A 27,670-nucleotide genomic window follows, 5' to 3' on the forward strand; every position below is an offset into this window, starting at 1 on the left:
GAAATTAAGATTCACAACTATCTCTATAAACACACTGCTGCTGTTCAGTCACCCAGTCGTGTCAATGCATGTACTGCAGCACACCAGGCCTCCCTGTCCCTCACCATCTCCCAGAGTTGCCCAAGTTCATGTTGACTGCATCAGTGATGCCGTCCAGCCATCTCATCCTCTGATGCCCTCTTCTTCAGCCCTCCATCTTTCCCCGCATCAGGGACTTTTCCAATGAGTCATCTGTTTGCATCATCAGGTGACCAAAATACTGGCACTTCAGCTTCAGCATCAGTCCTTCCAGTGAATATTCAGGGTTGATCTCCCTTAAGATTGACTGGTTTGATCTCCTTGCTGTCCAAGGGACTTTGAGGAGTCTTCTCCAGCACCATAGTTCGAAGGCCATCAATTCTTCTGCATTCTGCCTTCTTTACGGCCCACCTCTCACAACCATATGTGACCACTGGGAAGGAAGACCATAGCCTTGACTATATGGACCTTTGTCAGCAGAGTAATGTCTCTGTTTTTCAACAGAGAAAATTAACATATTAATTACACAATAGCTACAAATACTCGAGCCTAAGCACCCTTGATTCAAAAGATTTTTTTTTAATTTAACCATGATATTATCGCAAGAATAGAAATAGGAGATAGCAGCGAAATGGCTCCTTTCTTTACTTCCTCCCTGAAATCAAGAAAAATGAGCAACTGTTTAAAAAATTAAGGAGAAATCTTCACTTATAATGGAACTAGAGAAAAGTTGGTTACACCCTAAATCAGAGAAGAAAACTTGCCAGATACAATAAAATCTGTACCAAAAAGAGGGAAGAGATAAAGACTATGGAGTATTAAAAAAAAAAAAAGGTAAGAAAATAATCTTAAAAGTTCCTGTCAATGACCCTTTCTTTGAAAAAAACTATAAACTGTGAACCAAGGGCAACAAAAGATCAAAATACCTCCTCCTAGGGGCCAGCTTCCCATGCCAGATTGGCAAGGGAGGTGTTGTTCAGTAGCTAAGTTGTATCCAACAATTTGCGATCCCATAGCTTTCAGCATGCCAGGCTTCCCTGTCCTTCACTATCTCCTGGTGTTTGCTCAAACACATGTCCATTCAGATGGTGATGCCATACAACCATCTCATCCTCTGCCATCTCCTTCTCCTCCTGCCCTCAATCTTTCCCAGTAACAGGATCTTTACCAATGAGTCGGCTCTTCACATCAAGTGGCCAAAATACTGGAGCTTCAGCTCCAGCGTCAGTCCTTCCAATGAATAATCAGGGTTGATTTCCTTTAGAATTGACTGGTTTGATCTCCTTGCAGTCCAAGAGACTCTCAAGAGTCGTCTCCAGCAACACAGTTTGAAAGCATCAATTCTTCAACACTCAGCGTTCCTTATGGTCCAACTCTCATCTCTGTACATGACTACTGGAAAAATCATAGCTGTGACTATATGGACCTTGGCCGGCAAAAGGGATGTCTCTGCTTTTGAATACTGTCTAGATTTGTCATAGCTTTCTTTTCCCAAGGAGCAAGCAAGCATCTTTTACTTTCATGGCTGCAGTCACTGTCTGCAATGATTTTGGAGCCCAAGAAAATAAAATTTGTCACTGTTTCCACTGTTTCTCCATCTATTTGCCATGAAGTGATGGGACCGGATACCATCATCTTAGTTTTTTCAATGTTGAGTTTCAAGTCAGCTTTTTCATTCTCTTTCACCCTCATCAAGAGGCTCTTTAGTTCCTCTTCCCTTTCTGCCATTTGAGCGATATCATCTGTATATCTGAGCTAATTGGTACTTCTCCGGGCAATCTTGATTTCAGACTGTGCTTCATCCAGCCCAGTATTTAGCATGATGTACTCTGTGCAGAAGTTAAATAAGCACGGTGACAATATACAGTCCTGACGTACTCCTTTCCCAATTTGGAACCAGTCCATTGTTCCATGTCCAGTTCTAACTGTTGCTTCTTGACCTGCAAACAGGTTTACTGGGAGAAAAGTAAGGTGGTCTGGTACTCCCGTCTCTTAAAGAACTTTCTACTGTTTGTTGTGATCCACATAGTCTTATAGCATAGTCAATGAAGCAGAAGTACATGTTTTTCTGGAATCCCCTTGCTTTTCCTATACTCCAATGAATGTTGGCAATTTTATCTCTGGTTCCTTTACCTTTTCTAAATCCAGCTTGTACATCAGGAAGTTCTCAGTTCACGTACTGCTGAAGCCCAGCTTGAAGGATTTTGAACATTACCTTCTAGTATGCAAAATGAGCACAATTGTAAGGCAGTTTGAAAATTCTGTGGCAGGTGAGAATCCAGGTGAGGCAACTAAAAAAGGAGGCAGGCAGGCATTTGTATTTAAAAGGGCCCTGATTAACCAAGACAAAAAACAGCCTAGAACTGGAGGAGAGAAGCAGGTAAGAAAAAGATTAAAAGGAAGATCAGCTGGGCAAACAATCACTAAGTCACCAAGAAAAAGGTAACACAATGACTTTCTACCAAGATGATATGCTCTGCTCAAAGGTAGAAAATAACCAAAAGCAAATCTGAGAATTAACTAACAGGCAGAGGAAGCAATTCAAAATGGTGAAAAGGTATTCTGAAAAAATCTGAAGGACACAAAAAGGGAGAACATGGTTAACAGAAGAAACAGAAAAAAAAAAAAAAAAAAAACTATTGCACAATTGTAAAAAAAATTATAATAGGAAGAAGACAATTTTAAAGAGTTTTAACTCCGCCACAGTTAGAAGGAAAATACTGTATACACTAAAAATGGAACTCTATTGTCAAAGAGTATTAACTCTATTGTTAAGCAAAAAAGCAGATACAGAATACTGGGCACAGAATATATCAACATATGTATTACTATATATGTAATAATCATTGGCTTAAAATTATCAATACAGAATACATTAAAAAAATTATTTAAATCAGATACTTTTTAGAATAGGACCCTTTAAAGCCTTTTGCATTTTGAATCATGTGCTATTTCCCTATACAAAAAAATATTTAAAAATCTATGTATGTTGCAAATTTTAGCTCTATAGTGGGTGTTAGCCGGTAAAAGTAACCAGAAATAATACCTCAAAAAATTAAACATTTTTAGAGCATTCTTTTCTCAGCTTAATTTTCTTTTTAAATTATGTGATCTCATTATTAAAAACTGGAGAAACACTCTGCTTATTTCACAGGTTTCTATATCCCAGGCACATGTTCATCTTCAAAAAAAAAATAGTAATTTTGTAATATAAATCCTGTTTTCAAGACAATGGAATTTTTAACTGCCTAAAACACAGACTACAGAGAGTGACATACTGCCAGAGAGCTTGTATCTATCCCTGGCACCAGAAGTTTCTTTTTGTTCAACATCATAATACAATCACCAATCAACTGATCACAGTGCAGCCCAGCCCAGCTACTTCTAAGACACAGAACAACTCAGTCCCTAATATAAATCCTATCTTAATGCATATAGCTTGTATAACCTTTCAGACTACTAATTACATTTAATAGACTATTTTTTTCTTCTTTGTAAAAGTCTCAAGATTAGAGTCAGCAACTTCTAGCCCATACGCCAAAGATGGCTCATAGGTCCAGTTTCAGCAAGTCCCAGTTCTGTTGGCTACCATAATTAGCCAGTCAGTGGAGGCTGAAGGTCAGCTTACACTAGCATTTTTAGTACATCCTCTTAAAGATGTTCCTCTCTACTAGCCAGGAATGAACAGACAAAAGGGAAAAGTTATTGAGCTGGTAGTTTCTAAAATCTGATTCAGCTCTAAGTGCTGCAATTCATGGGGTCGCAAAGAGTCAGACACGACTGAGCGACTGAACTAACCAAACTGGACCTAATATTTATTCTCACTTTTCCTAAATGGAACACTTCTCAAATTGCTCCTTATAAAGACTTAGGGACACTACTCTTAGGTAGTGTGATTATCAAAACGGAAGAACTACTGAGGGAGGGAGGAGAGAATTATTTATAAATGCCTCTCCACCAAGGGACAGAGAGATGCCTGCTGGGTAAGAATCAGTTACTGGAAATAAAATTCAGGGTAGCCTACACATTACACCAAGGTGCTCCCTATGGACAGAAACAATTTTATGTTTGGCAGATGACCTTTAGAGCATAGGGACATACATAATAAGGCAATACTTTCAGAGTACTTACTTTAATACATATTCTTGTTAGTGCTGTGTACTCCACCATAATAATGAAATCACAGAGGTTCATTTCTTTAACATAGCTTGTATGAGGAAGTTTGCCTGCCTTGCAACAAATATTATTTCAACACTGTGATAATCACAGATTAGTACAAACTCTTGAAAACAACAGATATGTACCCTGTCATAAATAGTATTAAATCTGGAGAATTTTCAGGAACAAATATTACTAAGTTTGTGGTTAAGGCTCAGGAGAAAGAAGGCAATGACATGTAATTCAAAGTCAGGGAGAAAATACACAGACCACTACTTTAACACAGGTGAACAATGTACAGTGCCAAATGTGTGCTTAAGATCATGTATGTCATACAGATTGCACCTAAATTCAGAAACAGTCTCAAGAGAATATTTTTCAAAGGTTTATTAAAAAAAACAAAACACCACATTTAGAATGACATACTCGAGTACTCCCTTCAATAGCTCAGCTAGTGCAGGGTTGTAGTATTGCCCAGAATGTCATACTCTAATGACCAGTGTCTCACATTTCTACAAATAGTAGCACTTTCACCAAAAATAAATATGTGCTAATGACTGTTTCTATATTGAGCCAGAATATATACAAACCTATAGCCAGGACAAATACAAAAGTTGTTATTCCTAAGATTTAGTTTTTAATACAGACTGCAGGGCCCTATCAGATTAACTATTATTCAAAAGCCCCTACACTCTTCTAATTACCTGCTAGGTTTAAGAGCAGGCAGTTACACTTGTTTTGCTATCATTACGTATCACCTAACCCTACGCAATCTTTACGTGACTCCCATAGCCCATAATTGAAAACTACCACTCATGTCCTTAGAATTCACAATTCCACTCCCATGAATATTCCAGGAAGCCAGCCTAAAGAGACACTTGCACAAGTCTGCAAAAGTATACGTAATCAAACTCTCCTCGTGGTACAATGGTTCAGAATCCACCTGCTAGTGCAGGGACAGGGGTTTGGTCCCTGATCCCGGAAGATTCCGCATGCCACAGGGCAACGGAGCCCGTGCACCACAACTACCGAAGCTCGTGTGGCCCAGAGCCCACGCTCTGCAACAAGACAAGTCACCCCATGAGAAGCCCATGCACCACAACAAACAGCAGCCCTCGCTCACCACAACTAGAGAATGCCTACGCGCACCAACGAAGACCAAGTGCAAGCAAAAAAATAAGTAATTAAAAAAGGAAAAGAATATATGTAACCAAAATGCCCGCTGCAGTATGTCACAGAGGGAAAAAACTGAAGACTGAAATATTCTTAGTAGAGAAATGGTTAAATAAGCATGTTGTAGCAGTTCTGTGGTACGCTACATGTCTTTAAGAACAGACACAGATTTGTAAACATTACACTGATATATGGAGAGAACACTTAACTGCTTCAACAGATATTTAGAAGCCTATCCAGCAGGCATCAACAGACATCATCTTTGCCTTGAAGAAGCCTGCACTCATCTGGGAAGACACAAAATAATAAAGCTTTTTGCACACTGTGGTAAGTGATATGAAAAATGGAATAGGAGAAATACAGGAAGTACAGAGAATAAGGAAGGGGAAAGAAAAAAGCTACTTGAGCTTTTTCATCAGCTAATACCTCTCTGAAGAGATATTTTAAGCTGAGACCTGAAGGAAGGGGGAAAATTTTATGTATTTGTCTGAATATGAATAGGAAAAAAATGTCCTGAAAAAATATACCTAAATGTCTACAGGAGAGAAAGAGGAACTTGTGTTAACTGCCTAGGTCTTCAGTCCGTTCAAAACCTGGCTCCACCAGAAACCTGTGACTTGGAGAAATCTCTTACCCTAGCAAAGCCTTAGTTTCCTCAACTGTAAAAGGTTAACTAGATTAAGTTATGAAAATCAACTGGAACACGGAAAATATAGTAAACGCATTACAAGGGGAAAAAAGGAAGAGAGGATCTACATATTAAGTTTTAAGAAAAATATCAACAAAACACAAGAATGGAAAATATGGACATTTTTGGATATTTACAAATATTAAGGACCTATCTTTTTTTATTATACTACCATGGTATTAGTGTATATCTTTTTAAAAAGTCAACTTTTAGAGAAGCAGTATGAAATATTTACAGATCAAATAAAAACTAGAATTTGCTTCAAAATAACTGGGGTAGGGATAAAAGTATGAGTGAAAAAGAGTGGCCACGAGTTGATGATGTTGTAGCTGGATCCTGGGTACACTGAGGTTCTTTATACAATTCTATTTTTGTGTATGTTTGGAATATCCCATAATAAAAGCCTTTTATAAAAAGAATAAGCACTCAATTCTCTGTTGTGATTATCTTTGGAAAGAGGAAACTGTTGCTTTTGTTTGCTTTCAAAGAGTCATCACCACTTGCTTTTTTAAAAAATATGCTCACAGAGATTTCACCTTTATCAGAAATGAGAAAAATTAAGTTTCTGAATATGGAGCAAATCATCCTTGATCTAAATGCACCAACCTAAATTTCATTAATTCATCCTTTGAATTCCTTGTCTCCCAATTCTAACACTGTATAAGATTATCAAAGAAAACATTGTTCCTTTCAGAGGTGAAGATATAAAAGAAAAACCCTATCACCCACCCACTGGAGAAGAGGCCACAGTGACCCTATACATCTTCCAATGGTTCTATTTTCAGAGCTCTTGAGTGTAGAATTCCTTCCTCATACAAGAAGTCTTCCAATCAGGTGGGATGCAGCCACTTAACAGTGAACTTAGAGGAGGCAGAATCAATTCAACACTTCGCCTAACTCTTTGTAGTAGTGCTAAACAAGTATTACACCACTCCATTACAGCACAAGAAAAAACATCTACACTTAATACTGTAGGATTAGTTACTCAGTCGTGTCCAACTCTTGGCGACCTCATGGACTGTGCAGCCTGTGTCAGGCTCCTCTGTTCATGGGATTCTCCAGGCAAGAATACTGGAGTGGGTTGCCATTCCCTTCTCCCGGGGATCGTTCCAACCCAAGGATTAAATCCAGGTCTCCCACATTGAAGGTCGATTCTTTACCACCTGAACCACCAGGGAAGCCCAAGAAGTAAAGGTACTAATTAATTACAGACTTTATTAAGATATACTGTTAGTTTCTAAACTATCCAAAGTCTAGAATCATACCTCTATTAAAAATAATAAATACAAATGAAAGCAACAAATTTTTAAAAATGGTAAAAATGCAATCTCTAGTTAAGATTATCAAAGTGGATTTTTAAAACATTTCAACTACAAGAGACAGAATTAAACACAAGGATATAAAAGAAGATAGAAAAAAATCATACAAAATTAGATACAAGAATGCTGCTGTAGCTATTTTAGTATCAAAAAATGTGACTTTACTAATTTTTTTAAAAGACATTACTTGGAGGTAAAAGGGATACCTTCATAATGATAAAAGGTTCAATTCATGAAGATACCAATTTAGTTTTTTTTTAAACTTTAAAACAAAAAATTTTAAAATATACTAATCCAGGGTGAATTTTAAAGCACCTCTCTCTGTAGCTAACATCAACAAGACAACCAAAAAACAAATCAGTAAGGACACAGATAACCTGAACACTGTTATCAACAGAATTAACAGACAACTGCAAATACATATTCTTTTCAAACATACTTAGAATACTGACAAAAACTATTCATATTCTGGGCCTCATTAAAGCAAATCAACAAATTCAAAAGCAATGAAATCATATACAGCATATTCTTTCACCACAATGAATAGAAATCAGCAAATCAACTACATTTCAATAAAAGTTAAAAAAAGAATGATGCACAAAGGCAGACTATAAATAATCGGGAATCAAAATAAATAGAATTAATATTCAAATGTATTTTAGAAATAAAAAATCAAATCAAGATAAAGAGGTTGTCATGCCAAAAAAAAAAATCAGAAACAAAAAAGGTAACCATAAAAATCCCACTGCTGGAAACTAAGCACACTTCTACAGTGACTACTGTAAATACTTTTAACAGACAAATAGCAATTAAACTCAAGAGTTCACTATCCACCAGCAAGGTTGTGATTTATTGTCCCCTAATTCATTATCTGTACCTGCCCCTACAAAATTCATCTGAAATCTTGTCTATTCAAGTTTTATGAAATATGCTTGCCTTAAATTTCTCAAAGTGCACACTACAACTCCGAAGAGTTCCATGGCACTTTGCAAAACTAAGACATTTCAATAAATGCTACTACAAGTACAATTTGGAAGGAAACTTATGGCCAACCTAGACAGCATATTAAAAAGCAGAGACATTATTTTGCCAACAAAGGTCCGTCTAGTCAAGGCTATGGTTTTTCCAGTGGTCATGTATGGATGTGAGAGTTGAACTGTGAAAAAAGCTGAGCGCTGAAGAAGATGCTTTTGAACTGTGGTGTTGGGAAAGACTCCTGAGAGTCCCTTGGACTGCAAGGAGATCCAACCAGTCCATCCTAAAGGAGATCAGTCCTGGGTGTTCATTGGAAGGACTGATGCTAAAGCTGAAACTCCAATACTTTGGTCACCTCATGAGACGAGCTGACTCATTGGAAAAGACTCTGTCTGATGCTGGGAGGGATTGGGGGCAGGAGGAGAAGGGGACGACAGAGGATGAGGTGGCTAGCTGGCAGCACTGACTCAATGGACATGAGTTTGAATGAACTCTGGGAGTTGGTGATGGACAGGGAGGCCTGGCATGCTGCAATTCATGGGGTCGCAAAGAGTCGGACTGAACAGGTACAATTAAGTGTTTGCAGTCTTGTTTTCGCTATGAAATTTCCTGTGGATCAAACAACGGTTATACTGAACAAGTATTTATACTTAAGCAGTTGCATCATACTGAAATGAAAATTTAGCATGAAAACAAACTACTTGTATAGACAACCATTTGTAATATGCTGCATATAACCATCTGCCTCTTTCTATCTACTGTATCCCATAGAGCCTATGGAAGCTGGCACATGGTAACAAGTTCCCACAGCCCACAACACAGGTGAACTAGGGTTCAGTCCTCTGCAAATGACCTATGACGGACCAATGAAAGTCATCCCCCAAGACTCTTTGGGTACCTAGATTGTTAAGGATAAAGTCTGGCATCATAATGGCTGTTTAACACAGTCACACTGAGAAACTGTCTTGAGAGAGAGATAAGTAGACAAACCACAGTAAAGACAACAGGTATCTGAATTGTTGGTTTCAGTTCTTTGTTCCTAAGACTCAGCTACCTGATTTTATCCTTAAAGATTTCATTAGACACGCACAGCTAATTGATCTCAAACGTGACGGAAGTCTGCATTTGTTTTTTACATCCTACTTTACCTTTTTATGCTTCAAAATCCGTGGCACTGCTGCTCTTTAAAACCGGACTCATTTGTGAAGATTCAGTAACAAAGGCAAAACTTCAATAACGAAGGCAAAACTATTAAGTCTTTGTACACTGCTGTTCCTTACAAATCCTTTGTTTTCTTCTGACATGTGTCTAATTCTAACCACCCCAGAATTACAGAAAGAAAAAATGTATTCATATTTAACAGAAGAGAGGCTCAAACAAAATTCATCTAAGCTCAAGAATCTAAGTCTAAAATCAGATTAGCAATCTCCTGACTTACAATGTCCTTTAAAAGGATAAATCATACCCACCAAACCCAGTTTATAACTTTCCATTTGAAGTATGTTATATAAATGTTTAAAAATCAACATTAAGTGACAACATATACAATATCCTTAAAATAAGGTTCCATTCTAAAATCTGTACCAAACAGCATAACTGAATACATTAAAATCACTCATAAAATTCAGTAACTTCTTTCTCCATCCTTTATTAAACTTTAAAGAAAAATATGAAGACAAAACTTGTATTAGACAAAAGAAGGAGCTGAACAAAACCATAGCCACCAAATTTCTATGCTCAGTCATGTCTTACTCACAAATGACAGAAAAATAACCAAAATAATCCAGAGGGAGAAATATCAAGTGTTGCCACACCTCCAGAATGTAAAACAGGAGCCTTAAGTTTCTTCTGGGAAAAAAAAATCACAAACACCAACAGTAAACCAGATGTGCCAAAGGTGTCCTGAAGATTTTACCCTGTGCTGAGACCTCAACCTGCCCTGGCCTTCTTTATAAAGTCGACTCAGAGGTGAGCAGATTGGAGACTTTGCTAGGATGCATGCAAGATTTAAAGAGGCTCTGAGAGGCTCAGAAAAATGGACCACCAACATAAACAAGACAAAAAAAATTTCAAAAAACAGAAGCACTATTGTAACAAATTAAATAAAGGCTTTAAAACTATGATCCACAACAACAACAACAAAAAACTTTAAAAAAATAATAACAATTTTAAGCAGAAACAGTAAGTCAAAATGGCCAAAAGGGATGAGTGAGCCCTCCTCCGAGGAGAAAGCCAAATAACAAATAGTTCCCATTGGTAGGCCTACAGTACCACACAGCAGAGCAAGAGACTAAGATTTTTTTTTTAAATAATAGGAAGACAGCACATCACAATGGAATGGTCAATTCTAAAACATAACCTACAAGTCTGTAGAATCCAACAAATAAGAGGGTTTCTTTTGGAGTGATGAAAGTTTCTTCAGTTAGATAGTTGGTGATAATTGTACAACTCCGAATAGTCAACACGTTTTGCACTTTAAATGAGTGAACTGCCTGGCATATGAATTTTATCTCAATAAAGCTATTTTTAAAAACCCACTTTGCTCTGAAAATATCCTGCCTTCCAAAGTATTGTATAGAAAGGAAACCCTTCAATCTGTTGCTTTTAAACCTTCAAATATGCCAACCAAGTATGATATGCCAGACTCTTTCCCTGCAAGTATTGGGAAGTACTATAAACCAACTGACTTTTTAAAGATAATCATCATCTGTTAAGAATGAAATGACTCCTAAATATAGCGGACTGCATTTCTAAGGCAGGTACTAAAACCTCACTGAAAACCTGATTTCCTTATGACTTACACCACATCTTCCTATTCTCTAAACTAATGACATTTTCTCTACTCCAGGAGTTGGTGATGGACAGAGAGACCTGGCGTGCTGCAGTCCATGGGTTTGTAAAGAGTTGGACACAACTGAGTGACTGAAATGAACTACTTCACAGTCCATTAAACATAAAAATAAGATGAAAACCAGAAGTATTTAACATAAGAATTAACAAAAATTTTAATGTTAAATTCCACAGTACTTAATGTTGAATGAATTTAAGCAATATGATTTTTTTCTAAAGCAAACAACAATAAATGCAACATGGATATAACATCTCTTGCTGTTGTTCAGTCGATGTCATATCTGACTCTTCGTGACCCCTTGAAATGCAGTGGGCCAGGCTTCCCTGTCCTTCACTATCTCCAGGAGTTTGCTCAAACTCATGTCTGATGAGTCAGTGATGCTATCCAACTATCTCATCTTCTACCGCCCCCTTCTCCTGTCCTCAATCTTTCCCAGCATTAGGGTCTTTGCTAATGAATCGAGCTGGCTCTTCACACCAGGTGGTCAAAGTACTAGAGCTTCATTTACTTGTCCCCCAAGAAGTTCTAGGATTCACAAAGCCCTGTAATCCAAAACAAAGTACTGGTTTACCTTTTAACTAAGCTTTTTAACTAAACCTGAAGATTGAGGAGGAGATATTCAAGACAGTTATGGGGACTGAAAAAAGTTTATCAACATATGTTCATGTTCTAACTTCACAGAGTACTGATGTGTCTTATAGTTCAGGAATACTGCTTGAAGAAAACCTTAAAATAAGATGTAACCACCAACTTAAAATGAATGCTAGCAACCAATTCTTTCGGCACTTTCATTTAACAGGTTTGCTGCATTTTAAGTCAACCTACTTTAAAAAGGAAAGAATGCCTGCTAGAGAGAAAGCAGATAATTTTAAGGTTAAAGGGGGTTGGGGGACGGGGGATAAAAAGGTTAACTCCAGGGATATTTAATGTCCTGAGATGACAATTCATTACCAAGAGTAATTTTCTTTTTATTCCTCTATACCATTTTTCAAAAACATGTCTGCTCCTGAAGTTAACAAACTATCTGAGATATATCCTACACTTCTAAAAATGCAAGGAATCATATGAACACAAGTCAGTTTACAATCTTCCATTAAGGAAAAACATCTCATTTGTACAGCACTTCATAGCAGTGACTTTACATAAATGCTCTCACTTTTAAGCCTTTACATCAGTTGCACCTGTTTTGGGGGAGGGTGGCAATGAGAGGACATCCAGGCCTCATCTGGTTAACTGTTAAGCAGGACTGCCAGGTCTTACTCAGCTACTTAACAAGTATTTATTGATTACCCTACTTCAAAGGTTTTAGGCATTGGGGGAAAAGGGTAATAAGACAGTCTCTCCTCTTTCAGAATTTATATTCTACTAGGGAAGGCAGCTGCTATTGTTTAGTCCCTAAGTTATGTCCGACTCTATGACTCCATGGACTCTATCTAGCCCACCAGGCTTCTCTGTTCTTGGGATTTTCCAGGCAAGAATACTGGAGTGAGTTGCCATGCCCTCCTCCAGGGGATCTTCCCAATTCAGGGACTGAACTCCATGTCTCCTGCTTGGCAGGTGGATTCTTTACCACTGAGCCACATGGTAAGACCCTAGGGAAGGCAGACAAACAGCAAATAAGGTAATACTGTGAGAAAATTAAGGAAACTACAGTCAGGAGAAGGTAGAAGACAGTATTCCCTACCGAAACCTCATTTCTCCTTCCTGCTGGAAGAATCCTGCTTTACAAGGAGTACAAACTTTCTCACCTCCAAGAAGTAAGCCACTCCCCTGGCTGTAGGAGATGAGTCATGGTTGGGCCAGAGCCAGTGTGTTCCTCAAACTGTAAGATTAGTGCCTTGAAAGCAATTTACACCAGGGGTTTATAATCAAAGAGGTTCACAAATTTGGACTGAAAAACTTAATTTCACTAACCTCTCACTGAAATTTAACATTTCTATCATGAACAGGCAACAAACCACAATATTATTGGCAGTACCTTGATTTTGCACCAACAGAAATCAGATATTATCATATCACATTACAATTGTTGAAGATACTTCAAAATATCATTTACACTCATCACTACTTTGAACAGCTGCTAGATTATGTTATTGAAAGTGCTAATAAAGAAACATTACAACAACAAACTAATTTAACAGTTTGAGAGCTAGAGTTTCAGCTTTACAGATGGCGCTAGTGGTAAAGAATCTGCCTGCCAGCGAAGGAGATGCAAGTGACACGGGTTTGACCCCTGAGTTGGGAAGATTCCCTGGAGGAGGAAATGGCAGCCCACTCCAGTATTCCTGCCTAGGAAATCCCAGGACAGAGGGGCCTGGAGAGCTACAGGCCATGGGTCACAAAAGAGTCAGACACAACTGAGCACACAATCACAAGCTAAACTGTAACATACTTGGGTTTTCTCTTATGTGTTGACTTTATGAGTTTAAAAATATTACTTTGAGGAGCCCACAGCTTCAGACTGTTAAAGCCCTTATCACAATAAAGGCTAAGAATCCTTCATCATAAAAGGTCATAACCAAAAATTCTCCTCAAAATAGAAAACAGAAAATATCAATAGCAGCATGTGTAACAGTTAAGAATCATTTGTGAAGTTTATTTCAGTTACACACATGTATCTTATCATGTACTGCAGTTCAAAGAATTTAAAAGCCAGGTGGCCTAAAACTACCTCTGCACAAAAATACTTAGAAGTAAAAAATTAAAAATACATTAGTATTTTGTTTTCGTCAGAGGTATGATTCAATTCTCCCCAGTAAGAGGTATGAGGAGGTATGCTAGGAAGAGTTCTGCTTTCTTAAGTATAAAAAAAAGCCCTCCTCTTCTTCCTGCCTTGAATGTGAAATAGACAAGCCATGACATACTTCAAGCCATGATCGTTATCTGGTGTCCAAGAGAACCATGTGCTGTGAAAGGCAAAGCAGGTTCGGACAGAGCCTGGTCTGAACCACTGTACAGCTAAACCATGCTGCATGAATAAAATTAAACCCTGAGCTGTTTAAGACCCCGTTAGTCAAGTTTTCTATTACTTGCAGGTGAAATGTTTCTATCCGATAAATGAATGACTACGGATAGGGTGACAAGTAAAGCTGCTGTGAGTGCTAACATCTGAGCCAAGACCTCATGCATGAGACAAGAGCCAGGTAAGATCTAGAAGAGCACTCCAGGCAGAATGCTGGAACAAGCAGAACCAGTCAAAGGCGAAAGACACAGGAGATGATGTCAAAGAAGTGGGCAAGAGCCAGCCCGCACAAGACCCTTGCCTTCCACCTCTTCCATGGAGTGCTACAACACACACACACACCTCACACACACAGTACATTTCCCAAGTTAATACAAAACACAAGGGAGGGAGACACCTCCAAGCCAGTTTAAAAACTGGCTTGAGGTATAGAACTATTCCTTGAAACATAGTAATAGTTCTTTAAAAAATCGAACAAAGGACTGCTGCTGCTGCTGCTGCTAAGTCCCTTCAGTCGTGTCCAACTCCATGCGACCCCGGGGACGGCAGCCCACCAGGCTCCCCTGTCCCTGGGATTCTCCAGGCAAGAACACTGGAGTGGGTTGCCATTTCCTTCTCCAATGCATGAAAGTGAAAAGTCAAAGTGAAGTCGCTCAGTCGTGTCTGACTCTTAGAGACCCCATGGACTGCAGCCTACCAGGCTCCTCCGCCCATGGGATTTTCCAGGCATGAGTACTGGAGTGGGGTGCCATTGCCTTCTCTGAACAAAGGACTAGAGACTGGATAAATTATGTTGTCACATAAATACAAAGTAATAAAGAACTAATAATAAATTGGGTAAATGTTCATCACACTAGCATGGGTGGGGGAAAACATAATATGGACCCATTTTTATTAAAACAAAAGCTAGAAGAAAATATAAAAATGTTTAAATCAGGTGATAAGATTATGTGTTTCTTAATTTTCCTTTTTCTTCATTTAGATTTTAACTATCACTCTGTACTTTATGATCAGAAATACATGCCTCCAAAATTGAAGAGTTTTTAAAAGCTGCTCACCAAATGTAACGTGGCACCCTGTGTGCGTCCTGGAACAGAGACATCAGGTGAAGACTAAGCAAGCCCACCTCAAGTATGAGCAGTAGTGATGCATCGGTACTGGTTCACTAGCTGAGTCAAACTTATCATACAAGATCTTACAAAAAAAAAAAAAACTGGGGAGGAGTATAGGGTAACTATCTTCACAACTTTTCTGTAAATCTGAAACTACTATAAACTTAGAAGTTTCTTTTTTAAAATGTTTAAGTCCTCTTACCTAATAAGACTCTTCAAGCGGCAAGTACAGACAGTGGGAGCCATTACTAAAGAATGGTAGGCAAAGGGAAAGACATCTAGGAATGAAATTAGGAATTTCAGGCATTTAGGGAGAGATGAAAGTTAAGGACAAGTTCTGCATATGTCTGCCTGGTATACAACAGGCCCTTACTTACTGCAGATAATACAATACTTATTTTTTTCTTTACAATTTTCAGAAACCAGAGGTTTAATCTGTTTTGAAAAGGCCTTATTGATCCCTTCAACTTAAAAAAAAAGGCAGTGCTGAGAACTAATATACTTTTTACAATACCTTTGAGTTTTAAGAATTTTCACTCTTAAAACCGCAGGAGGACTTCCCTAGTGGTCCAATGACTGACTAAGGCTCCTAGTTCCCAATGCAGGAGGCCTGGGGTTTGATCCCTGATTGGGGAACTAGATCCCATATGCTGCAACTAAGGGTTTGCGTGCCTCAACTAAGACCTGGTGCAGCCAAATAAATATTTTTTAAAGGGTGGGGGGGCGGTGCAAGTCTTCACTCTCAACTTACCCACTTAATACACAATTCTAGCAAGTAGTTTTGTAACTCAAAGCATAATAAAAGCTAGAGGGAGTAGGTCTAAACATAGCCAAGCCCATCCACTAGAGAGGACAGGGAAGGCACTTACTAAACAAAGCAAAAGCAACTAAGTCTCTTAAAAAGCAGGGAATTTAGTAATGTCCAACTGCCAACGAGAGCCTTAAGACTCAGGGTAATAATGTTCACCAATGACAGCCAAGAGTCAGGAATGAGACATTCTGGTGCACTCACAGCACTCTGAGAAGCACGTAAACACTGGTAAAAAGCCACACTGAAAAACAACATGTTCACCGTACTTTGCAGTAGATTCTACATCCATTTCTTTAAATTTTTACTGATTAACAACAACAAAACCTTGACCTCCTTACTCTACTTTTACAACATTTTAATAAACCTATGAACCTATATCAAACGGAGAAATCACTCCTCAAAAAGCTTTTCAAAACACTTAATGTACGTAATACCAAGTCAGGGATATTTTTCCTTTCAATCTTTAAAGTTTCATTTTAACCATTAAATTTACTCAACACCAAAATTATAACATGTTAAAAATAAAAAGTTTACATAGTCAAGTGTAACTTCATATACTAAAACAATGTGAAAGTAAGTCGTCATTTAGAAAAACTACTAGAATAAAAGCTACTATTAAATTTCTTCTAGAAGTCAGTTATCTTAGTCAAAAAAAAATGTAATACAGCAACTGCTTAACTATGAACCAGGCCCTGTGCTTAATACTTCACTCTCATTAAAAACTCAAAGGAATTCTATAAATTTTGTATTGAGTTGGCCAAAAAGTTCATAACATCTTATAGAAAAATCCAAACAAACTCTTTGGCCAATTCCGTATTTTCTATAATTTGCATGTTAATCAACTTGCCCAGGATCAAACAACTAGGAAACTGGAACCCAACCAGAAACCATCTCATTGCAGAGTCTACCAATACTTCTGCTTCAAACGATCCTCCTGCTTCAAAACCTAAAACTCTTGTCACTCAAGTAATTCCAATATATCAAAGATATCCATCTTCTTTCTCAAACCTGTTGTTTTATCAATATAAGAAAATAAAAATGCTTCCTCTCAAAAAAAGAATGATTACTAACAACAGTTAACACACTGAGCACTTATGCTGTACCAGGCGTTGTTCTAAAACTTCTACATATTAACTAATTTAATTCTAAAAAAAGCCTACGATAAGGACCATTATTATTATTCCCATTCTACAGGTGGGACATTGAAGCCAAAATAAGGTGACAAAACAAAAGTCACACTGGTAATAGTATTAGACCCAAAATTTAAATTGAATCCCAATGTCTGCTCTTAGCCACTTATCCTAAACTCCTTTATCTTTGAGACATTATCATGTTATCTTTGAAAACATACAGAGAGCATTTCAAATTCCTATCAACAACGTAAAAAAGCAGCTAGTAATATTCTGGAGCAGAGGTTGGCAAATTATAGCCCACAGGCCAAATCTGGCCAACCACCTCATTTTGTAAAGTTTCAAAATGCTGATTTGGCTGCTTTTTTTTTAACCCTTTAAGATCTGGCCTGCAAAACCGAAAATATTAACACCATCTGGCACCTTGCGAAAAAAGTTTGCTGACCCCGGCTCTGCAAGATGACACTATGTAAACCTTCCTCTAAATAGTGAAATTAACATATATTTTTTATCATTATAAATAAAAATAGCAGCAGCTCCTATTTATCAAGTGTATACTATTTATGAACCATCCTAACAGCACCCATTTATAACCAAGTAAACTACACCTCAGAGAGTTTAAATGACTTGCCGAAGATCACACAGCTAGAATATGAGGACCCTGTTTAAACAGCGTCTAGCCTGCTTTATTGACTATGCCAAAGCCTTTGACTGTGCGGATCACAAAAAACTGTGGAAAATTCTGAAAGAGATGAGAATACCAGACCACCTGACCTGCCTCTTGAGAAACCTATATGCAGGTCAGGAAGCAAGTTAGAACTGGACATGGACCAACAGACTGGTTCCAAATAGGAAAAGGAGTACGTCAAGGCTGTATATTGTCACCCTGCTTGTTTAACTTATATGCAGAGTACATCATGAGAAACGCTGGGCTGGAAGAAGCACAAGCTGGAATCAAGATTGCTGGGAGAAATATCAATAACCTCAGATATGCAGATGACACCACCCTTATGGCAGAAAGTGAAGAGGAACTCAAAAGCCTCTTGATCAAAGTGAAAGAGAGTGAAAAAGTTGGCTTAAAGCTCAACATTCAGAAAACGAAGATCATGGCATCCGGTCCCACCCCTTCATGGGAAATAGATGGGGAAACAGTGGAAATAGTGTCAGACTTTATTTTGGGGGGCTCCAAAATCACTGAAGATGGTGACTGAAGCCATGAAATTAAAAGACGCTTACTCCTTGGAAGGAAAGTTATGACCAACCTAGATAGCATATTGAAAAGCAGAGACATTACTTTGCCAACAAAGGTCCGTCTAGTCAAGGCTATGGTTTTTCCTGTGGTCATGTATGGATGTGAGATTGGACTGTGAAGAAGGCTGAGCGCCAAAGAATTGATGCTTTTGAACTGTGGTGTTGGAGAAGACTCTTGAGAGTCCCTTGGACTGCAAGGGGATCCAACCAGTCCATTCTGAAGGAGATCAGCCCTGGGTGTTCTTTGGAAGGAATGATGCTAAAGCTGAAACTCCAGTACTTTGGCCACCTCATGGGAAGAGTTGACTCATCGGAAAAGACTCTGATGCTGGGAGGGATTGGGGGCAGGAGGAGAAGGGGACGACAGAGGATGAGATGGCTGGATGGCATCACAGACTCGATGGACGTGAGTTTGAGTGAACTCTGTGAGTTGGTGATGGACAGGGAGGGCTGGCGTGCTGCAATTCATGGGGTCGCAAAGAGTCAGACACCACTGAGCGACTGAACTGAACTGAGCCTTGAAGTCCATAATCTTTCTATATGACACTTCCCTCAAAACATAAATGTGCATAGCCATGGAAAAACAACATTTTCTGTAAAAACTGATTAAAATTACAGGATAAAAATGTCAACTTTCAGCCTGGATGGGAGGGGAGTTTGGGGGTGAATGGATATATGTATAGGTATGGCTGAGTCCCTTTGCTGTCCACCTGAAACTATCATGACGTTATTTGTTAATCGGCTATACTCCAGTACAAAATAAAAAGTTACAAAAAATGCCAACTTTAAGAAGAAATAAGATGTTCATGTAAATGTATGCACAGGTATGAATCTTATTTTCTACTATATTTATATTTTTGATATTATTCCAATTGGAGTTATAACCCAGGGATACTCAAAGCATAATAAGAATATAGCTATCTTTCTTATGTAAAAATATGGGGCAAAGAACTCATTAAAATAAACACAGAAAGCAAAATATATTTATTTAGTACATTTAACTCTCCTCTGCCACTTCTGAAAACTGACACCCTCTTCTGCTACAGCCTTGTCCACCCTCACACAGCCCTTGTCTAAAATGCCCAGCTCTTTGGCTCATCCACTCTTCTCTCCATCCCCACCCCACCCAGCTCCCTACCCTATCCCGAGAGACTCCGTTAACATTAACCTATGTAAAATATCAGTGTACCAAGGAAAGAATTCAATCGAAGGGAGCTTCTGGTACATTGATTCATGAAGTCTTTTTTATTATTATGCTGTTAATCTCCCACACTACTGGACTGATTTAGCTATCAGACTATATTATATATATTTACAGTGAAAGCCATATCACAAAGATAATAAGGAACTGAATTCAGAACTCAGTGTGGGCAAGTATGCACGGATGCAGCTAAAACAACTATTCTGAGAAATACCTTGGTAATATTTTTACTATATTCTCCTTTCCAAACAGCTAGTCACCTGATGAGGCATCTGAGTAATGTCTCAGAATTCGGCTTAAGAGTTTCTATGATTAATTCTGTCTCTGAATTTACCACCCCCCTCCTAATAAAACTATAAACTCAAGGTCAAGGACCACATCTGTCTATCCTCATAATCCCAAACCTTAACCTAAGGCTTGAAATAGTGACCAAAGCTGCTTATAAATACATATCATTTGCTTATTATTCACATACATTAATTGTATCTCCACTGCTAACTTCAGACTAACTTCACTGAGAACAGAGATGTTTTAAACGATTGCTTTCTAGGTTTAAGAATATTACTAATAGAATTCAAGAAATAACTTTAAAAGATCAATGCACACACACACAAAAAAGATCAATGTAGTCGTTGCTGAAACCAAGATAATTTCTTCCCTTGTATCATGATGCTAATATGGCCCTTAAACAGAAATAATCGCAGAAATTTTTAGAAAAATGGTTTTACTAAGTCCTGTATTTCACATTTGTTAAAAGAACTATGGATTAATCCACTCCTAACTTTAAAATTCTTTTAAGTAATGTGGAAACTTCCCAAATCCTTTGTGTGTGTGAAAGTCGCTCAGTAATGTCTGACTCTTTGCGACTCCATGGACTATATATACAGTCCATGGAATTCTCCAGGCCAGAATACTGGAATGGGTAGCCTTTCCCTTCTCCAGGGGATCTTCCCAACCCAGGGATAGAACCCACGTCTCTCGAATTGCAGGTGGATTCTTTACCAGCTGAGCCACAAGGGAAGCTCAAGAATACTGGAATGGGTAGCCTATCCCCTTCTCCATGGGATCTTCCTGACCCAGGAATCAAACCAGGGTCTCCTGCATTTGCAGGCAGATTCTTTACCAACTGAGCTATCAGGGAAGCCCAAGAAATACCTTTAAAAGATCAATACACACACACACTCAATGCAGTGGTTGCTGAAACCAAGATAATTTCTTCCTCTGAACCTACTAACCCAAATTCTTTATTATAGCATTAAATGTTTAAGTAAATTCAGCAGGTATCCTGAAGTTGTGAGTTTCTCTAAATACAGTAAACTCAAGTTAACTGTGGAGAAGGCAATGGCACCCCACTCCAGTACTTTTGCCTGGAAAATCCCATGGATGGCGGAGCCTGGTAGGCTGCAGTCCACCGGGTCACTAAGAGTCGGGCACAACTGAGCGACTTCACTTTCACTTTTCATCTTCATGCACTGGAGAAGGAAATGGCAACCCAGTCCAGTATTCTTGCCTGGAGAATCCCAGGGACAGAGGAGCCTACTGGGCTGCCATCTATGGGGTCACACAGAGTCGGACACGACTGAAGCGACTTAGCAGCAGCAAGTTAACTGCATAATTATGAATCATCTTAATTTTCTTTTAGTAACAAATTAATATACTGATTATAAGTAAACACATGACTGAAGCAGAAGGCCCATTCCATAGAACAGAAAGAAAAGCAGCTATTCCAGCAAACATTAAGTTTCACCAAATCCTCACCTGATGCAAGAAATATAAACTGAGTATCACCTTAAAGAGGTGTTACAAGGAAAATCCCATATGATGGGCTATTATCTCCAGTAATTCGTCTCAGTTGGACTTAGTTTGTGTAATGAGAAGACACCTGGAAAAAAAAATGGCATGGCCTAACATCCAGGCAGCTGAAAGTAATCCTAGCTGGTCAGAAGAGGCAGCAGATTACCTTACAGTGCCACACCGAAGGCTGAAATTCCCCAAGTCTTACCTCACAGCAGCAACTGGAAGGGCAAAGCTTGTCAAAAGGCAGGGTGAAAAGATGAACTCTGCAATTAAGTCTAGCTTTATAACAAAAGTATTTTGAGGTCAAAAGGTAAAAATCAACACTAATATACCTAATGAGAGTTGAGAAATAACTAGCAAACAGGTCTGATCACAAAGTTAAGAATTACTCAATCTTCTCAGAAATGAGCCTAATTTTTGTTGCCATCTACTGGGAGAAGGGCCCAAATGCTGTTGGTAGAGACCAGGTCTAATCTCCTTTGGAAACTAAGTTGCTTTCCCTCGGTGATTAGAACAAATGGAAATATGTGCTTGATAAAGGAAAAAACTGGGAAGCTGCAGGACTGTCTTGCAGAAAAATAGGTACTACTGCCTGTTGCAGCAATAAAATACTGACACTTCACAAATGCTTCAACTGGAGTCCACAAAACCCCACAAATTTTGGCCTATACAGCCTTAACAGATACTATTTTAAGTCATAAACTTGCAATAACAGCTAGCATCTCTGCTGTCCCCACATTAGGGAAAAGATCAAATTAATTCAACTACAGTCATCAAAGTCTACAAGAACATGCTAGAAACAAAAGATGCTAAAGAAAGCTAAATATTATGGCTACCACACCCCCAAATATTCTCTTTTGCTTTAGTTTCCCTTCAGCCACATCTAAGCTCATTTCCCATTTTTGAAATCCTGTTGTACATACTTTTGTAAAAGTATTAATAAAATGGGTAACAAATAATCTACTGTGACATCAACCAGAGAGCAAGGGAAATATCTGACTAAAATATCTCACTTGATTAAACTGGGTAATATTAATTTCCACCTTTGAAAAAATAAAGTGAAAGTCACTCAGTCCCGTCAGACTCTTTGTGACCCCATGGACTATACAGTCCGTGGAATTCTCCAGGCCAGAATATTGGAGTAGCCTTTCCCTTCTCCAGGGGATGTTCCCACCCCAGAGATCAAACCCAGGTCTCCTGCATTGCAGGTGGATTCTTTACCAGCTGAGCCACAAAGGAAGCCAGAGAATACTGGATTGGATAGCCTATCCCTTCTCCAGCATACCTTCCCAACCCAGGAATCGGACCAGGGTCTCCTGCATTGTAGGTGGATTCTTTCCCAACTGAGCTATCAGGGATTTTATATATATGTACTAAAACCACAATTTGCTTTTGTTTTAAACAGTTTTCTAGAGCAGTAGACACTAAACAAAAGGTTCCCCATAAATAAGACTGATTTAAATAACTCAGAAATAACTCAGAAGAAATATGTATTCTTAAACAGTACTGATTTTTTTTTTTAATCTCTGAACAAACAATAGTTGAGTGAATGTGTTAGGAGATGACTGCCAGCTTCCAGTAAAGGAAGAATTCTGTGACTGAACAGAGGGGCAGTGGGAATCATTTAGATACCAGCTCCTGCCTACTGAACAAAACTTCAAGTTTTGTTAATCTATCAAAGATCTACTTAATCTATCAAGTAGGGAAATGGAACAAGAAGTAAGTTTTACCTCCACTGCTTCTACTGCCTCAAAACTTACCACAAAGACCCTTATATGCAGTCCTGAAAAGGAAGCAATTTCATAAAAAGATAAGTAAGATCTGGAAGCACTTTTAGTTTTCTTTTCACTTACATATTAAATATTTTTGTACATTTTTTTCATATTATCACTGCCTATTCATCTATCAACCATAACTTCAATATGTCTATTTGTTATATTGAATTTCTTAATCTCCCATTTCAGAACCTCAATAATCTCAGCCCAAATTTCATAAATGTGGACCCTCTCCTTCAGAGGGCCAGTTTACCTTACCATTAGATCCTTGTCAACTCCACTTTTAAGCTCCCTACCCTCCTACACCTATCCAAGTATCAGGGTCAGCTCAAGCCCTTCCTCTGTTCATAAAGTCTTCCTCAATAACTTCAATCTCTCTCTAAACTTGAATACTCACTATATAAAACTCAAATTTGCACTTAAAACCAAATATGTACGATGTTATATGTTGTGTTCTTTTGACATAGTCTGAACTCATCTGCAATATTAGTACATTTTGAAATAAAAGATCTCACTTTATAAATCTTATTTCTCCTCAGCACTCTACAAGAGGGCAGACCTTATATGGAACCAGAAATGCACACGCGTTGGTTGTTGATGAAATATTTGTGCAATGGAGGCACTTCCAACAATTTATTCAGCAAGGCCAAAAAAGCATGCCCTAATTCATCTGTTTCTTAATTTAGATTCTCGTATCAAGTTTTCTAAATGCAGAACACCTGCATTTAGAATATCTACAGAATACCTCTCTGTGCTAATTATACATAGTTATCAAGTCAGTTTGATTATCAACTAAAGAAACGTAACAAAACTCGGAAGACAAAAACTACGTCTTAAGTCCCTTTTGTATTTCCCCCAGCACAGTCCTGTGGTGCACAGTAAACACCTGATAAAACACGAACTGACAAACTTATCTACTAATAACCATAATCCCCAAATGCTAAACCTGGGGTATCCAAGTCACTAAAACAGTCTAGTACTATTTAGCAATCCCTTAAGAAGCTGATTTTAATGAGCCTGATTCTGAAAAATTTATATTCTAGGATCCTACCTTCAGGTACCAAACCCTGAAAAACTAAAAATAAGCAAGTTGAGGGAATTCCTTGGCAGTTCAGTGGTCAGGACTTTGCACTCTCACTGCTGAGAGCCCCGGTTCAATCCCAGATTGGGGAACTAAGACTCTGCAAGCCGCCAATAAAATAAGCAAGCTGACAGCATGTGCATGCATGATCAGGCACTCAGTCCTGTCAGACTCTTTGCAAACCCCTGTACTGTAGCCCACCAAGCTCTTCGGTCCATGGAATTTTCCAGGCAACAATACTGGAGACAGTTGCCATTTCCTACTCCAGGGGATCTTCTCAACTCAGGGATCGAACCTTTATCTCCTGCATTGGCAGGTGGATTCTTTACTGCTGTGTCACCTGGGAAGCCCAAGCTGACAGTAGACTATGTCAATACTATTATTTCACAATATAGTTCTTTAATGTCTCACCAGAATGAACTCTACCACTGCCATCTACCATGTACGACACATTATATGGAGACTTGTGCCAGCCTCTGTGAGGAGAGAAGAATGAGACCTCTACTCTCAAGAAGCCAAAGATCTCATAAAGAAGATGTAAACAACTAGAAAGACCGTAAAAGCCATCAGTGAAAGAAATGCTGCAGAAGGGAGCAGAAGAGTGAAGACTGAAAATCTTCACAGGAGCTACTGAAAGAAAGTTAAGAGTGTATGTAGCTACAGAGATACAAGGTTGGGGAAAGGTACTAATCCAAGTGAAGAGACAATGAAAGCCAGAGCACGAATGAAGCTCCTGGGTGTTTTCAGAGCAGAAGAGGCAGCTCCTCTGACTGCCCGCAGCCAAGACTGCAAAACGGGATTATAAAATACTGGGGCCATAGCAGAAATTATAGCATTTTCACACATTTGCTATTTATAAGGCAACTACAAGCACTGACGTTTTAAGAATTTTTTTTTTAAAGGGAGATTGGGGAAGGCCCCTTCATATGATCTCCATGAACCTGCTCTCTGAGGACACAAAGCAGCTTATATTACAACTCAACAGTGACTTTCAAACAGGTTATCCATACAAACTCACTTTGGGTTTTCAGGGCATCACACATGCTTAACAGTATGAGGACTTGAAGATGAGTTAATATGACCTTAAGACGATAGCACAAGGTCCATCTATTTATTCAGAATTGTAAAGTCAGGGTGGAACTCATTCACTGCTTGTGACAGCCAACAAGCGATTAAAACACACATTAAAAGGCTATAATTTCAAGTCTTGAAGACTTGTTGATAGACACTTCAGCTTATAAATAATAAATAACTCAAAAATCCATGTATGGGTAATAACATTTATAGAAATAAATATATCCTTTCTAAAAAGAAACAGAATAAACTAAAATTATGTGTAAAATTCAGTTCTGTACTTAAATATGCACTGTCTCAAAACATAAGTCCTCAATGAAGCATTTAAATGATCAACTATTTCATGCAAATAATGGATAATTAAATAATGTGAAATGGCTTGCCTTAATTTTTTTTAATATGATTCAACGTAACTTGCAGTCTCTAAAACATGTATCAAGAGATTAAAGAAAACCCCCAAAACCTTGTTAACATAACGGTGATCCAAAATGCTTATCAAAACAAATCAAATAGGACACTACATTAAACCATTACAAAATATTTTCACTTTCAGAATCTTATTTTCACAACTTATTCCTTCAGTAAACGTTAAAAGAATCTTTACTATGGGACAGGCCCTGCGCTTGCTTCTATGGATAAAAGAGCAAAGACTAACTTCAAGAAATTCATAATCTACTAAGGAATACTATTCTATACTCAAATATCTTCAAGCAGAACACCTACATACATTATAAAAGAATGTTCTAGGTAGAACAATGTAAACAAATCAGGCAGTAGTGATCAATGCAGGGATGAACCAGGGGAATAAGGGCTGTGTTCCAATCCATCTTTGTAGCCTGATCTCCTGAATACAGTGCCTAGCACTGATATGGTGGCCATGATCACATTTTTCAGATTAAGCACTTGAAGTTCACAAAGGTTGTATTATTTGTCCAAGGTCACAAACACAGAAAATGCATTACCAGAACTGGAACCCAAGTCTTCTACCTTCAAATCGGATACTCACTTGAACAGTGCTGTTCCTTAATGAAAGATCGGAGCAACAGGCAGCTTTTTAACTCTAGGCGTCTAGAATGACTGTTTAAATCAAGCATAACTCCAAAACTGACTATTAACAGCTTCTCGGCACACTCAAGACAAAATGAGTTTAGTCTAAATAATGGTCTACTCGAGTAGCTTTTTCTTCTGGCCAATCCAGTTTACTGAAACTACAAGAATTATAAAAAAGATCTACAAGTCCTAGGAGAAAAACTATCTAGCAGACTCATTTCAGTCTAGAAAACAACTTCTTTTGCCCATACCCTGAAACTAGCAATAAATTGGGGTAGTACTGATAAGATTTTATTAAAGAACTGCATTTGTGAAAATCCAGGACATTAGCCAAGTCCACTTAAATACAAAAGACTGGCTTGATATCAGTATACAGATCTATTTACCATAAATAACAGCAAGCACCCACTGTGTACAGAGAAATCTAGCAGACTGGGTAGAAAGTGAAGAACAATTTGCTAGGGGTTTATGCCTTTAAGAAATCTATATAGCACAGCTAAACTACACCCAGACACTAAAAAATTAAACACACACACACACACACACACACACAAATGTAAGCTAACATTACATGTTAAGAGCTAAAAGCACCAAGATTATATAACAACCTACAAATTATATGTTTTATATAATATTCACCAAATTCTTACCCTTCTACCCTATCCAGGCACTCTGATGGCACAGCAGTCAGGAAGATGTGAGACGCTGAGCACTAAACCAGACAGCACCCTGAGAGACTTGTTGAAGCCAAGAAATTTTCCAAGCAGGAAGACTGGCTGCATAGCTGGCATGGCCAGGCTACCATTATCGCTTTGGAGTGGGAAGGAAAATGGGTGTTATTTTCAATCAGGTTTATGAGTACACCTTCAGGCAAAACACAAGGACACTGAGATAATCCTTGCCCTCAGGAAGCCCATAATCCAGTCAAGGAAACAAAAGCAATGCTTGTCAACAAACCTAGCACTATAATCCCCAAATGAAGCATAGATAGATAACAAAGAAATAAAAAGGAAAGATCATGGGGTAGAAATTTTTGAGTAAATACTTGTGAGTTGAGGTGAACCTAAAATGACTCAAAAGAAGGAAAAAAGCATGTCAGGCTGGCAGATCAAGAACCTGAAGATGAAAAGCAACAAGCAGGTTACTTTTTCAATTTGAGTACATCCAATTACCTCAGCAAACATGCAAAAAATAAATGGGCAATTGGTATCAGTTTGTTCGAAAAGATTCCCACCCACATTCCC

The 27,670-nt window shown here is 38.3% G+C and overlaps 1 protein-coding gene across 15 annotated transcripts in view; it reads right to left on the reverse strand.

The window, feature by feature from the left end:
• TRIP12 (thyroid hormone receptor interactor 12) overlaps positions 1-27,670 on the reverse strand; it is a 151,165-nt gene that overhangs the window by 118,805 nt on the left and 4,690 nt on the right. Inside the window, exon 1 of one of the 15 annotated variants that reach the window (XM_019978074.2) lies at positions 27,077-27,213. The exons of the other annotated variants lie outside the window; for them this stretch is intronic. The gene's annotated coding sequence lies outside the window, so the exon portion shown is untranslated. Of the gene's footprint in view, positions 1-27,076; positions 27,214-27,670 lie in introns of those variants that run through there. 15 annotated transcript variants of the gene reach the window in all.

The sequence above is a fragment of the Bos indicus genome, chromosome 2 (genome assembly GCF_029378745.1).
Source record: "Bos indicus isolate NIAB-ARS_2022 breed Sahiwal x Tharparkar chromosome 2, NIAB-ARS_B.indTharparkar_mat_pri_1.0, whole genome shotgun sequence".
Taxonomy (NCBI): domain Eukaryota; kingdom Metazoa; phylum Chordata; class Mammalia; order Artiodactyla; family Bovidae; genus Bos; species Bos indicus.